Genomic DNA, 11,969 nt, shown 5'->3' on the forward strand with positions numbered 1-11,969 from the left:
TAAGCACCAACCTCGTGACATAATGCGTGTGTTAAGCACCAACCTCGTGGCATAATGCCACTCACACACAGAGACACACACAGAACGCACTGAAATTAAGCTGAGCTGTTATGCGTGCCACTTGGATGAGAGATCGTCACCGAAAGATGTGGTTAGTAGTGGAATTAAATCATAATTAAAGCTCGCTCTCACTCAACTGTTCCATTTCCATCGTCGACTAAACACAAAACGGCGTTGCCCTCTATTAGTGTTGTGCTTTCCGCTGATGTTTACGGACCGAAAACGGTTTGGGGTGTTTTTTTTTTTTTGGAAAAAAGCTGGCCCACGCCAAAAACAAATAAATACTCTCCGTCGACGCTCCGGTATCTGGTACGCGGTGGCCCCCGCCATGCATAAAATGTCGGGAACTGTTATTTCATCGCTTCCCACTGAACAGCAACCGGTAATGTAGAAGCTCTAGCTGCGCGCCGGCCTTGGTATAAGCGTTTTTGGCTGGCCAGCACCCCTTGGCACACCCCGGTTGTGCGTGTACGAGCGAACCGGACTCCGACGATGGCGCGTATAAATTGTGAGAGCATAAAATGGGAACTTTCGTGATTAAATTTGCAACCGAATGGGGGCAGGGTACAGTTTTCTGGATAGTTTGGTGGCCAGAGTGGGTCATGTCTCTTTTTTGTCACTTAGAGAAAATAGAGTCCGCTACCGGTGTGGAATCCGGGAAAGGGCAAAACAATTCGCTTCGCTTGTACCTCGCGAAACTCGTTTCTGTTTTCTAATTTTAACTTCCACGTCCAATCGCTTTGTAGCTCAAATTGTAAGAATGCTTCGCATCGTTAACAATATGAAGTCCCATTTTCAATTAACGAATTCGCTCTCTACTTTACAAATATTTGTGCAAATTGAATGCAATACCTCTCGTTTTGTATATTGGATATACTGTGAATAGGACACTTTTCATCAGTTTGGTGCTGGAAAATTCCCAAACAAAAGCGCACTATTCAACCCTGTCGCTAAATGAATTCCGGGAAAAGGTTCCCAAAAGCTGGCCACTGTCTGTCTGGTTGGCAAGGTCGCACTCGGTTCTCGACGAATGGTGCACCGTAATGGGCGCGATTGCAGAGATAAGTTGGCCACCAGCGGATAAGTAGGCCTTGGCACGACGCTTTACCAGTTCGTCAAGAAAAAAATCTTTATTTGGCAAAAAAATAAATTATTTTTCTATTTCCGGATCCAGGGCTACGGCCAATGCAGGTTGGAATGCACTTTTGCACAGCATGGCACTGGAACTCCACTATTGGCTACCGTCTCCGTAGCCACCGGTGGACAATATTTATAGCTCAACGGATGGAAAATGCTGCCGTGACCTAGAGGAACCTCCAGCTGCTTTTGGCCGTGAGCGGAAAAGCGTTACGAAATTCGACATGCATTCCGTTTTCTTGGCCCACAGCAGATCCTTGGCGAAAATCAATACTCGTCTTCGATGAAAGAATTTCTTGAAGAGCGCTTGAGAGAAGAGTGGTTTGCATATTATGGTTTTTTTCTATGCAAATGTTGTTTCTGTAAGAACAATGCACTATTGTTTCACTCTCTACATCCAGCTTTGCTTGGTTTAATTGTAACGTCGTGTTTACGAAGCACACTCCACTGCACTACAGTGCATAGAATTCTCCATTTGTATGCTGGTATTCTGGCTGTACCGTTTGCTGCCGGTAGAGACAAGGGGAAAAGGAGACGATGGGGAATGGACCGTCCATGTATGCCAATGCCAATGCAAGTTCCAGCATTGCGGTGCAGGGCGAAAAGCATATTTTTATCCCGTCTGCTGCTGCTGCTGCTGCTGGTTGTTTGTTCATGATTTGTTAATGCACAGAACCACCCGAAAATGGGGAGCGATGAGTGTTTTGAGTTCTCGGAGTTTTCCATACTCCCGGCGCATCGAACGAGAAACGGTCGAGCACTGCCAAATCATATAATTTATGGCAGTGGAAATGAGTTTTCCAACCGTTTGGTTTCGTTTTGGCAGGGTGGAATGGAATGGAATAGGGAGGATCGATCATTAAGGGAAGTGTAACGACATCACCTTTGGCCATATGCTTCACCATACGGCCACCACCATTCATTACCGATTTATAGCTTTTTGAAAAGCAACTTCTGTGCCTTCAAAAGAACATTTTCAATTGCTGGCTCAGGAAGAATGCTTGTTTATTTCTGTAGAAATCAATCAATGTGCAGCAGTCGAATGTTGCATGTTGCACTCGACCAAACATGCACCGAAAACCGAATATTGTCGATGTTAGACTCAGTCTACGCCAACCAATGAGCAGACATCAAAGATATTTACGATTCCAGTGTTGCATTGCTCTCTGTGAAAATCCCAGACCCAACTCGGAGCCTGCGTATGTTTTCGAGCTTCCCTTTGAGCCCGTGAGCCCATAATTCTTTCGAAAGTCTGCACGATTACTGCTGCATACGATGCGCTATTGGCTGATACCTTCGGCTGGTTGGCTTTTCACTTAAACCTTGGCAGGATCGCCTTCGACCATTGCCAACCATTGCGTAAACGGTCGGGCAAGCAATGGACCATAAGCCCAAATTGGATGCAGTAATGTAGATCAATTTGTTGGGCTGCTGGGCTCCCCGTGTTGACCGCTTCATTCCTTTGGTTCGATTCTGGCGCAACATGGGTTCACCAGAGACAGTCGTCATCCTCTCTACTTTCTAAGGATAATTTGTTTGCATTACGATGGCGAATTGGTCCGGTATTGAGTTGTTTGATGTTTTCTTCCTCCTTTTCGGCTTACTATCCCGGAACCTTGGGTCACTACCTCGGACAGAGGATTGATGAAAAGGACCCTTTTTGTGCTGGAAAACCTGTGTCAGCATTCGAATGTTTGTTTCACGTTCTTTGAAGACGAGACTATTTTCCTTCTTTGGTATCTTCGGCTCTTCGGTCAGATAAGTAACATCATCAGCAAACGATTGGAGGGAGGGTGACCAAAGAGTCAAGCTTTCCGTGTAACGAATTCGAAGAATCAAGTTCAAATAGCGCAACATAACCAACGGACCATAATGGACCAATATGGAACTGTAAAATAATAAGAAGAGAAAAAGAGAACCGTCCAGAAAGGTCCCTTCCAACCAAACTGCCAGACTCATTAGATGCTTCCACACAGCACCCAGCTTTTCCGAGTCTGACTCGCATGTTATGTTTTTCAATTTCGAGCAAATGGCAAAAGGGACAAGCCGGTGCTTACATTGGATCAAAAGCTCCCAGCCCAGCGCCCCCCCCCCTCCCTCCCTAGGAAACCTTCTAAGAATGCGCTCTGGTACAGTGTTTACTTACGTTCCAGGGCGTTCCGCTACGACCACCTCGGAGGAATGTTTCGTTTACTTAAACCGGCGGAATTTCGGATGGATGCTTACTTCGAAATAGGGGCGCGAGAAGAGAAAAAACCCCAAAAAAAACCTGAAGTAAGTTCTCCCGTTTCCTACGTGGCATTCCTTGGGCATGTTTGGAAAAAGCTGAAAAGCGAACCGGACTCTGGGTTAGTTTCGGTCCGCTGAAGCTGCCAAAACACCGAGCGAAATCGGTTTCGGCGCACCGTTTCCGGGGAGCGAACCGTTTTCCCCTTAAGGGGTTTTCGTTTTGTTTTAAGCTTTCGCAGCACTTTTTCATGCTAATTGCGGGCTTATTGTCGTTTGCAGCTCCTTTTATTTTCTTCGAGTCACCACCAACAGCTCGCCACAAGTCACTGCCAATGTAAATCACGTAATGCAATTCCCGTAATGGAATCTCAAGTTTTCATAATACTCATTTTTCCCCTTTTCTCTTGTTTCAGGTAAGGGATCCGTTTCAGCAGACTTCTTTCCGAAAGGCACCGAAAAGATGAGAAAAAGGTCTAATTTATTACTTTAAGATGCATATATCGATTTTAAACTATATAGAACCTCACTTACCAAACTATGGAGCCGAATATGGGGAGCATTTCTAAGAACGTTCTCGATCTCCACTCGACCATTGATTGGCATACCAGAATGCGCACAGCTGCCAAAAACTTGTGCAACCTGCCACAATATTTTGAACTTTTGGCATCTCAAATGCCTTACTGGCAGCAAAAACCTGGCTCTTACCAGCACTCCGCCCCTTTGCCTTTGCCTGTTAACTTCCAAACACGCTCCGATGCATTAGAATCGTGTTTTTGATTTATGTTATGCGCTGGGTGAAAGTTTTTGGCTTCTCTCGCAAGAGCGGCGTATGTATGTGTAGCTTGTGGCATACTACCTCAAACTGCATTTGGCAGGATATGGAAAACAGCACTAGAGCGAGCGAAGGCAAACGTGGCTTTATCACTCTACATATGCGGCTCATCATCGGCCCGCTAGCTGGCCAGCTCGGAAAAACTTTGACGCCATTGTGTGCCGTCGGTTTGGGGCTGAATAACGGCTCCGGTAAATTTGTGGTACGATGAGTTGGCGAAGATAAAGTTTAGGTACCACCACAATCGTGCTGCTTGCCGCTGCCCGGGGTTTTCGGGATCGGAGGATGGCGTTGTAATAAAGAGTTGAAAGGATACCGTGACCGATAGCTTCTTGGGGTCTGGAATGCACTTTCCTTCACGAGCGGCAATCTTCCGCCCTCCACGTTTACATTGAACTCCCTCCAGAGAAGCGAACAACACATAGCCACAATTGGCAAGCACCGAATACAGCACAGCAAGCGAGCAAAGAAGAAGAACTTCCAGCAATGTGGAATGCGGTGCCCTGGTATGTGACCGAGCCGCACAGCGACATAACTTCCATTACGGTGCCGCAGGGTGACGGAGAACAGAGTGAAAAATATTCAATCGGCCTGCGTACGCACGCTGGTGCTTCATAAAATCCTGCCCGTACCCAGAAGATTTCCCCAGACGATCACTCAACCCCGGGACCCAGGGTTACATAAATCTTTGTGCCGGGAGGGCACCGGCGAGTCGCAGCGAGATTGACGAAAATCATAAAGCCGCTCGTGAAACTTTACGCATCGCTTCTCGGCGCGCAGAAAATGTGGTCTGGTCTGTTGGTGGATGAGAGGGAAAAGCGGAAAACAAAACTCAACATGGCACATAATTAACGCAACATCCGACCTACCAACGACCTCAACCGGTAGTAAACTCCCAATCGGTTTCATGTTACTCACCGAAAATCGTGGTCCAAAAGTTTTCACCGGTCCCAAAGTTACGGTACAGCAGCTTGGAGTGGAGTTCAGTTTAGGTTTATGGTAAACAATTCATCGCTTTGTTGCTGACGAACTTTGTGCGCGCGAAGGCGGTGGATCAATCGCGCCCTCCACAAAACACGATAAGACATAATGATTAATGAGGTGAAACATCTTAAAAAGAGTGAATAAAATACAGATGGACCACGGACTGCGCGCCTAGTCTGCCATTGTAGCATTGCAGTTTGTGCCAACTCTTACACTTTATCGGTTTTTCGGTGATTAGGTTGGTGATAGCATCATTTCAGCTCAGACTGAATGCCGGGCTCTCTGGGCGTCTGGCCGTCGTCGCCATCGAAAGCATACTGCAGTGCTGCGGTGCAGGGGATTTGAATTCGGAATGATTCCGCAGAAAACCCTTCATACCAACCGAAATCAGCATCGACCGATCAATAGTCGACGGCTTTTCGGCGTGACTTTGGCATGATGTTTCTCAAATTTACATTCAAGCTCGGCTTTGCGTAAAAAATTGATTTGCGAAATTTGAAGCGAAGGGAAACGAAGCAAATAAAGGGAAATCGAGTGCCGCGTTCCGTGGCATTCCCTTCAGATCAGTTGTGGTTGAGATTTCGGGGAAAATGGAACGGATTAGAACCCTTTTCGACACAACGGCACACGAGCTGGTACGCACGAGCTGGTACGCACGAGCTGTGTAAGTTTGCGTTCCACCGAAAGCAAATAGCATTTCAAATTAATTACTTTCTCGAGATCTGGTTCCGGCCCAGCCATTCGGACAGGCGCGTGTGTTGATTGAAGAGCCGAACCGAACCGAGTCGGTGCTTACGAATGAAAGAAGAATGAAATGCTTTACTGTGGGGGGTATGTAATTGGACCGCCGCCGTCACTCCGGACGAGGACTATTAAGTCGTTGCGAGATGTGCAACGGCTCGTGAAACGCTCGGATACGTCAACATCACCACCGTCGACTTTCCTCATATCATTAAATTAATGTTCCATTCCTTTCAACTGCGCGACACTCTCAACGCTCAAAGGATTGTTGAAAGTATTCCACATAACGACAAACCCACTAGCGCGACTCCAGAGTCCTCCATTGGCACCGTTAATGGCTGGAAAACGGAAACCGAATTAGTAAAAGCGGTTGTGGTACATATTCCTGCCAACGCGGCCACCGGCGAACTGGTTGATGAGTTTCGAATGAAAACGTAAAGGAACGGACGGGCTGAGAGCACCGGGGTTCTGTTCTGTTCGCAAAACAATTTGTGTTTGAAAGGAAAATAATGAAAATTGTTTACCTTCGCCTGGTGCCACGGCTCGGCTGGGAAATGAATCTCGCTTGGAATCACCAACTACCGTGACCCATGACCTCAGAGACGCTCGTATGTGTGTCTACACACTTCCATCGTTGGTTAAGTTCATGGCTCGTGGTTCGCTTGTTCGGCGGTTCCGACGACTTTTTCCAGTAGTGTAGTAGCTGGCAGAATGTTGCGGACCAACACACGCTGTGACGCTGGCACAACAAAGCAAAACGTTCGCCCGGAACCATTGGGCATCATTTTCACCCCGCCAATGTTCCACTCGAAGCCGTAGCGGGTGGTTCAGCCGTACGGTGCCTGAAGGTGCCTGCTCCGAGCCACTGACACGGAGACAACAAACACTTCTTCAACGTGCTCACCGTTGTGCTGTTGACGCTCGGAGTGTTAACATTCCATTTTTCCGGTACATTTTCCTCTCCGACCTTTCCATCCGGGGAGGAGGGAGTTGCAGGGGGCAGAGAGGCTGCATGTATGTTGTGCCGGAGCGGCCACCACCCTGGTGACGATGAGAGCAGCTGCTGGTGGGATTGCAATGTTGGAAGGAAGGCGAAAAAAAACCAGCAAGGGTTTGCAGAAAGAAGTAAAGAAGCCGATCCTCTCGAACCGTCGCGTAGTTGCGCCTTTGCCCTTTACCTTCATCGTAGGCCACCCAGCCCAGGTTTGGCCAGCCATCAGCCGGCTTGCTTGAGCGCCGAGCTTGCCCCAGGAAAACGTGGCCAACGTTTCCTGCTCAACTCGGGGCTCTCGTATGTAGTCTGAACGCTGGATGACTGCGAGATCGGCCGACGGATTCCGTTCTGGTTGCTTGAAATTTGTCAGCCTGTCTGTCCGTCTGCCAGCCTCGAGAAGAGAGAAAACACACAAGGGCAAGAAAACTCCGTCTCCGTGCATGTGCATGTGTGGTTGTCCATTCCGGTCAATATGGCATCATGTTGCGCCGTTTGACTTTTACGAGAATGTTTCCTCTGCAGCACTTTTTTCCCTTTTTTAGGTTTTGTGGTATCATCGCTATGCTTGGCCATTCGTAAGAACGATTGGGGTTTTCATTTTCCACCTTCAATCTCGCGTATCCTACCGGACTTTGCAAACACAATGGAGGCGGAAAGACACCATTGCGTTCGCTGTTGGCGTTAGACGATGCAAGGAAGCACGTTAGCAATACACTTTTCCTGTACTCTCGAAGACTCTCGTGAATGGGTCTGGCTGGATCGAGTATACGCGTTCATATCAAAGCATTGTCTATTTATGTTTTATTCCCGATAAGAGACCGGATCAATTTTTGCACCGTGCGAGTTGATGTCTGCAAAAATAACGTATGGCGATGCTTAGGTGCATTGGATACATTGGCGTTTCACTTTGTACAAGAAGAGCTGAATTAAGTAATCATTATCAAACTTTTCGACAGAATTATGCTACTAACAAGCCTTCTTGAACCATTTTCATAAGATATTTTAAAACCTCCGATAAGACATCTTTTGTGACTTATAAGTATTCTCGACAAAACAAGCGAAACGATGGTTTTGATTTCCGGAAATCCAATTTATCTGGTAACTCAACGCTCCACGAGTGGCTGGGTCCGTGCGATAGGCGATAAGATGCTTGGTGGCGCAACAAGTTCCAAGAAATGGGCGAAGGTTGTGTACCACCACCAAGCTTCAAAATGACCCTTATTTTACCAGCCCCTTTTTCGCTTGACCCGGTTTCGCACCAGCAGGCTGATGAAGCGTAAGGCCTTCCTCGTGCCCAAGAAACCTTAGGGCTGCAAGGCGTTCCCAGCATCTTCGGTGTCGATTGGTTTCGCAGAAAATCATGATACCGTATCGTCACTCACGTTGACTGACACTTAATCGTTATCGCTTAAAGAAGTGTTGACGTTCAGTGCTAAGATGATCAAAGGTAAAATGATATAATTGGTCGTAGAATGGAATTAATTAGTAACAGCAGATCGTTTCAATTGCATCTATCTTTTTTTTTTTGGTGCCGCTCAAATTTGTTTCATTATTCCAAGAACGACAAGGACGAAGCAAATGCGATTTGGCGCTTTCCCTAAGTAGATCTTCTTGAACCATATTCCCGGTGCCATCCCATGAAGGATCGCTTGTATCTGAGTTTCGCTCAAGGAGCCTTGGCGGAAAAACAATCAACAGCACTCCGGTGCCACGGTGGCACAAGTGCTAGCACGAATTCTAGTGAGACGTGCGTGCGAAACTTTCGCTTTGCCGGTGCTGCCTTTCGGGGAACCTCGAGATCCTGAAGGATTCCGGCAATTCCGGCAGATAAACAACGACGAGGAAACAAGTAAATGGAATGTGGAGCGAGCGGAACGCGAGTGTCTGGAGCTTTGAGTGATGAGTTTTAAATTGAATTTTCACTTCACCGACGGTGGATTCCGGTCGAATGGCTACCGTGTGTGCGCTAGTGCTCTAGCGGTAGCTAAGCGCTCAACCCATGCCCAAACTTTTCGCGAGCCCAAATGGTGACAATTGAGCTTTTCGCCTAGTTTAGTCCATTTTCCGTCCTTGCTTCTCCGCCCGTCGTTTGATTGATTCCATGTGCGCCACACTCAGTCAGTGACTAACCGGCTCATGGTATCGGATCGAGATCGGATCGAGCATCCATGATTGGTTTCGCTTCGTTTCATGCTTTTCAATTTGTGTCCGATTATGCCACGCCAACTAACTTTCTATGGCGTGAAACTCCTAGAAATAGAAGTCCGAGAAATTCCGAACGAGGAAAGCACAAATGCCAATCATTCTGCCAGAAGCTCGGTAGAATCCTGAAAATAGAGACAGACAGACAGAAAGAAAGAGAGCGGCAGGGTCCGATAAGGGAATAGCGAAAACTATCGCTTGAGAAAGAAAACAAAAAAAAACTCCAAGCAAAGTCCAATCCACTTTTAGGCCGCATTTTAATGTTGCCAAAGTGACAAACATAAACGTTGGCCCGAAGTGCACAAGGACTCCTTTCGAGTCCTTTCTTTCGCTGCTCGCCTTCTGCATCAACAGTAGCGGCATGACCACCGGCAGTGCCAGTGATAGCAGTTCGCTTTTCTGAGTAAGCAATTTAGTGTTAAGGTACGGTCGCCGAACACCGGCTCTGGTGAACGCGGGTCGACGTCTTTGTGGAAAATTTGCATTTTTGATTTTTTTTTTTGTTATTTTGTTTTGTTGTCTGCGATGCCACCGGTAACATGGAACAGTACTACCAAGGTGCCGAAAATTCTGAGGGCGCTGAGAAGGGAATTTAGAAAAGAACACAGCCAGTACTGCACAACTACTGCTTACCGACTTTTCGTACATTCCGGAAACTGGGAGAAGGTTGGTCTTGGAAATGGTAATAATATGCTTCTTCTTAGTTTCATTTTGTGCGATCTCTCCGGGTGTGCTGGGTCGAAGCGCAGTTCTAATATCACAAAGACGGAGTCCTGGCTCGTAGAAAAAGGCCAGCATACTTTACCGTTCAGTTGGGTTTCTAAAATATTTTACCATTTTTGTGAACTTCCTGGAAGGTGGTTTTTGCTTTGTGGTGAATGTGTGTGTATATTCTGAGGCAGTCCGAAGAATTATTTAGATTACGCTAGCAGTTGGACGTACCAAAACTATCTAGTTGTGTACGAAGAAAATGAAGAAGAGAAAAACCATAAAATCGGTCAGGCAGGAAAATGTGCAAATGTTTTGTAATTTGCATATTTCGCCGTTGTATCGTGAGGTGAACTGGAATGATCCGATTCCGCCGCTTTGGTTAAACGCCACAGAAAAATAAGTGAAACGTAAGTCATAACATTATGCATATTAATCAATAAAGGCATTCTTTTGAGTCAAGCTCTCCATCAAATGCCGCCATGTTGCTGTCTTTCGCGAGCGAACGAGGGGAAACTGTTTAAATTTTTGCTCCTCTCGGCGCTTCATCTACCGTTTACCAAGTTTAATGGTTCTCCCAAGGAAAATAAAATTATGCAATGGCTTCAGTTTCAAACGATTCTGTTAGAAACGATGCTAGCGTTTATGGATTTGAAGGGTGAAAAGATAATGCGAGTGATGGCTGTAACGACACAACTCATTTAACTAACTCAAAAGCTATTTCATTGGCCCCTGTTTGGAGGGATATTCCGAAAGTTCCAAGCGAACTGACAATGCGCAGTGACATCAATTCATCAAATTAACTTCATCCTCGTCGAAGTGTGACCTAAAACCTGCTATATAAGACACGGAAATTACATCTAGTCCGCCCCGCATGTACCATATAATGCAGCTGTTAACTGGATTCTGCATCCTTCGCTCATGCAACACGAGCGGCCAATCAAACGTTCGGTTCCGTAAGTGCTTTGGTAACTTTTCCAACCACTGTGCTGCGCTGCGTGTTGCGCTGAAAGCGAGAAAGTGGTAATGCTAAGTCTTCACGCCGAAGTGAAGAACATACTTGCACGGCAGCACCCGGACGGTGCTGGCGGATAATTTGCCTCGCTGCACTTCCTTGTCTTGTCAGTTGGAGAGTGCGGTTCCTTGTTCGCAAGATCACTGAAGCGCACCCTAAGGCGGCTAAGCTATTCCCAGTGCCGGTCGGTGGGTTGATCAAGGAACAGGGAGAGGCAGCTCGGCGAAACGAACGAAGCGATTCCCCATTCCTGTAAGGGGAATTCGTTGTCTATGTAATATCCGGAGGGGTTTGCAACGATCAACCGAGCATAGGGGCAAATTCTTTGTTAAATTCTTAAACCCACGTGTGTCTGTGTGATTTCATGTGCAGCACTGGGAAGTTCAGATACGCTGTTCGTATTCGACCATTGAAGGGTCGATGTTGGATCGTTCTGGGAGGGTGGGCGTCGTTGCTACATGTAAATTAAATCCTCAACTTTGGCCTCAATTTTTGTTTTTACATTTTCCCCCGTAAAGGGGGTTTGGGTACGATGGGAAGTTCTACATTTGCAGCTGGTTACTTTGATTGAGTTTTCCATCCACGTCCATCATCGGTACAGCTAGTAGGCGGCGGTGAAATTATGAGCGCCGCCCGTGTAAAACAAATCCGTTCACTGTTTATGCTCGCGTCGCCTAGCGACAAAAGGTTCGCTTCGTTGTCAAGATTGTTTAACATCACCATCCAAGAAGCATAATGAAGTTGGTTGGCGTGGCGCGGTTTGCCGCTTGCTTGCCGGCTTTATTTTAATTTTCACTTCCTTTCGCTGCCGATGCGATCGATAATGCGTGGCGCGCTCCTCAGTTAGCGGTTCTGACATTTGTGTTATTATGCAAACACATCCATAAACACAAACACACCCTTCAACGAAAGGCCAGGAAGCGGATCGCGAGGAAATTAATTTTAGAACATCATATCGAGAAACCACAAAACCGTCACCACAGCAGCACGCCATCAGCAGGAAGCCCCAAAACTCTTAGTTGTCGGTGCTTCCTGATCAACATTCTGCGGTTATCTACCTCCTATCG

General features: G+C 46.9%; 1 protein-coding gene across 7 annotated transcripts in view; it reads left to right on the forward strand.

Moving 5' to 3' along the window:
* The window catches only part of LOC126570846 (galactosylgalactosylxylosylprotein 3-beta-glucuronosyltransferase P), a 43,582-nt gene that overhangs the window by 14,429 nt on the left and 17,184 nt on the right, over positions 1–11,969 (forward strand). Inside the window, exon 1 of one of the 7 annotated variants that reach the window (XM_050228899.1) lies at positions 3,851–3,897. The exons of the other annotated variants lie outside the window; for them this stretch is intronic. The gene's annotated coding sequence lies outside the window, so the exon portion shown is untranslated. Of the gene's footprint in view, positions 1–3,850; positions 3,898–11,969 lie in introns of those variants that run through there. 7 annotated transcript variants of the gene reach the window in all.

This window comes from Anopheles aquasalis, chromosome 2 (assembly GCF_943734665.1).
Source record: "Anopheles aquasalis chromosome 2, idAnoAquaMG_Q_19, whole genome shotgun sequence".
Lineage (NCBI taxonomy): Eukaryota > Metazoa > Arthropoda > Insecta > Diptera > Culicidae > Anopheles > Anopheles aquasalis.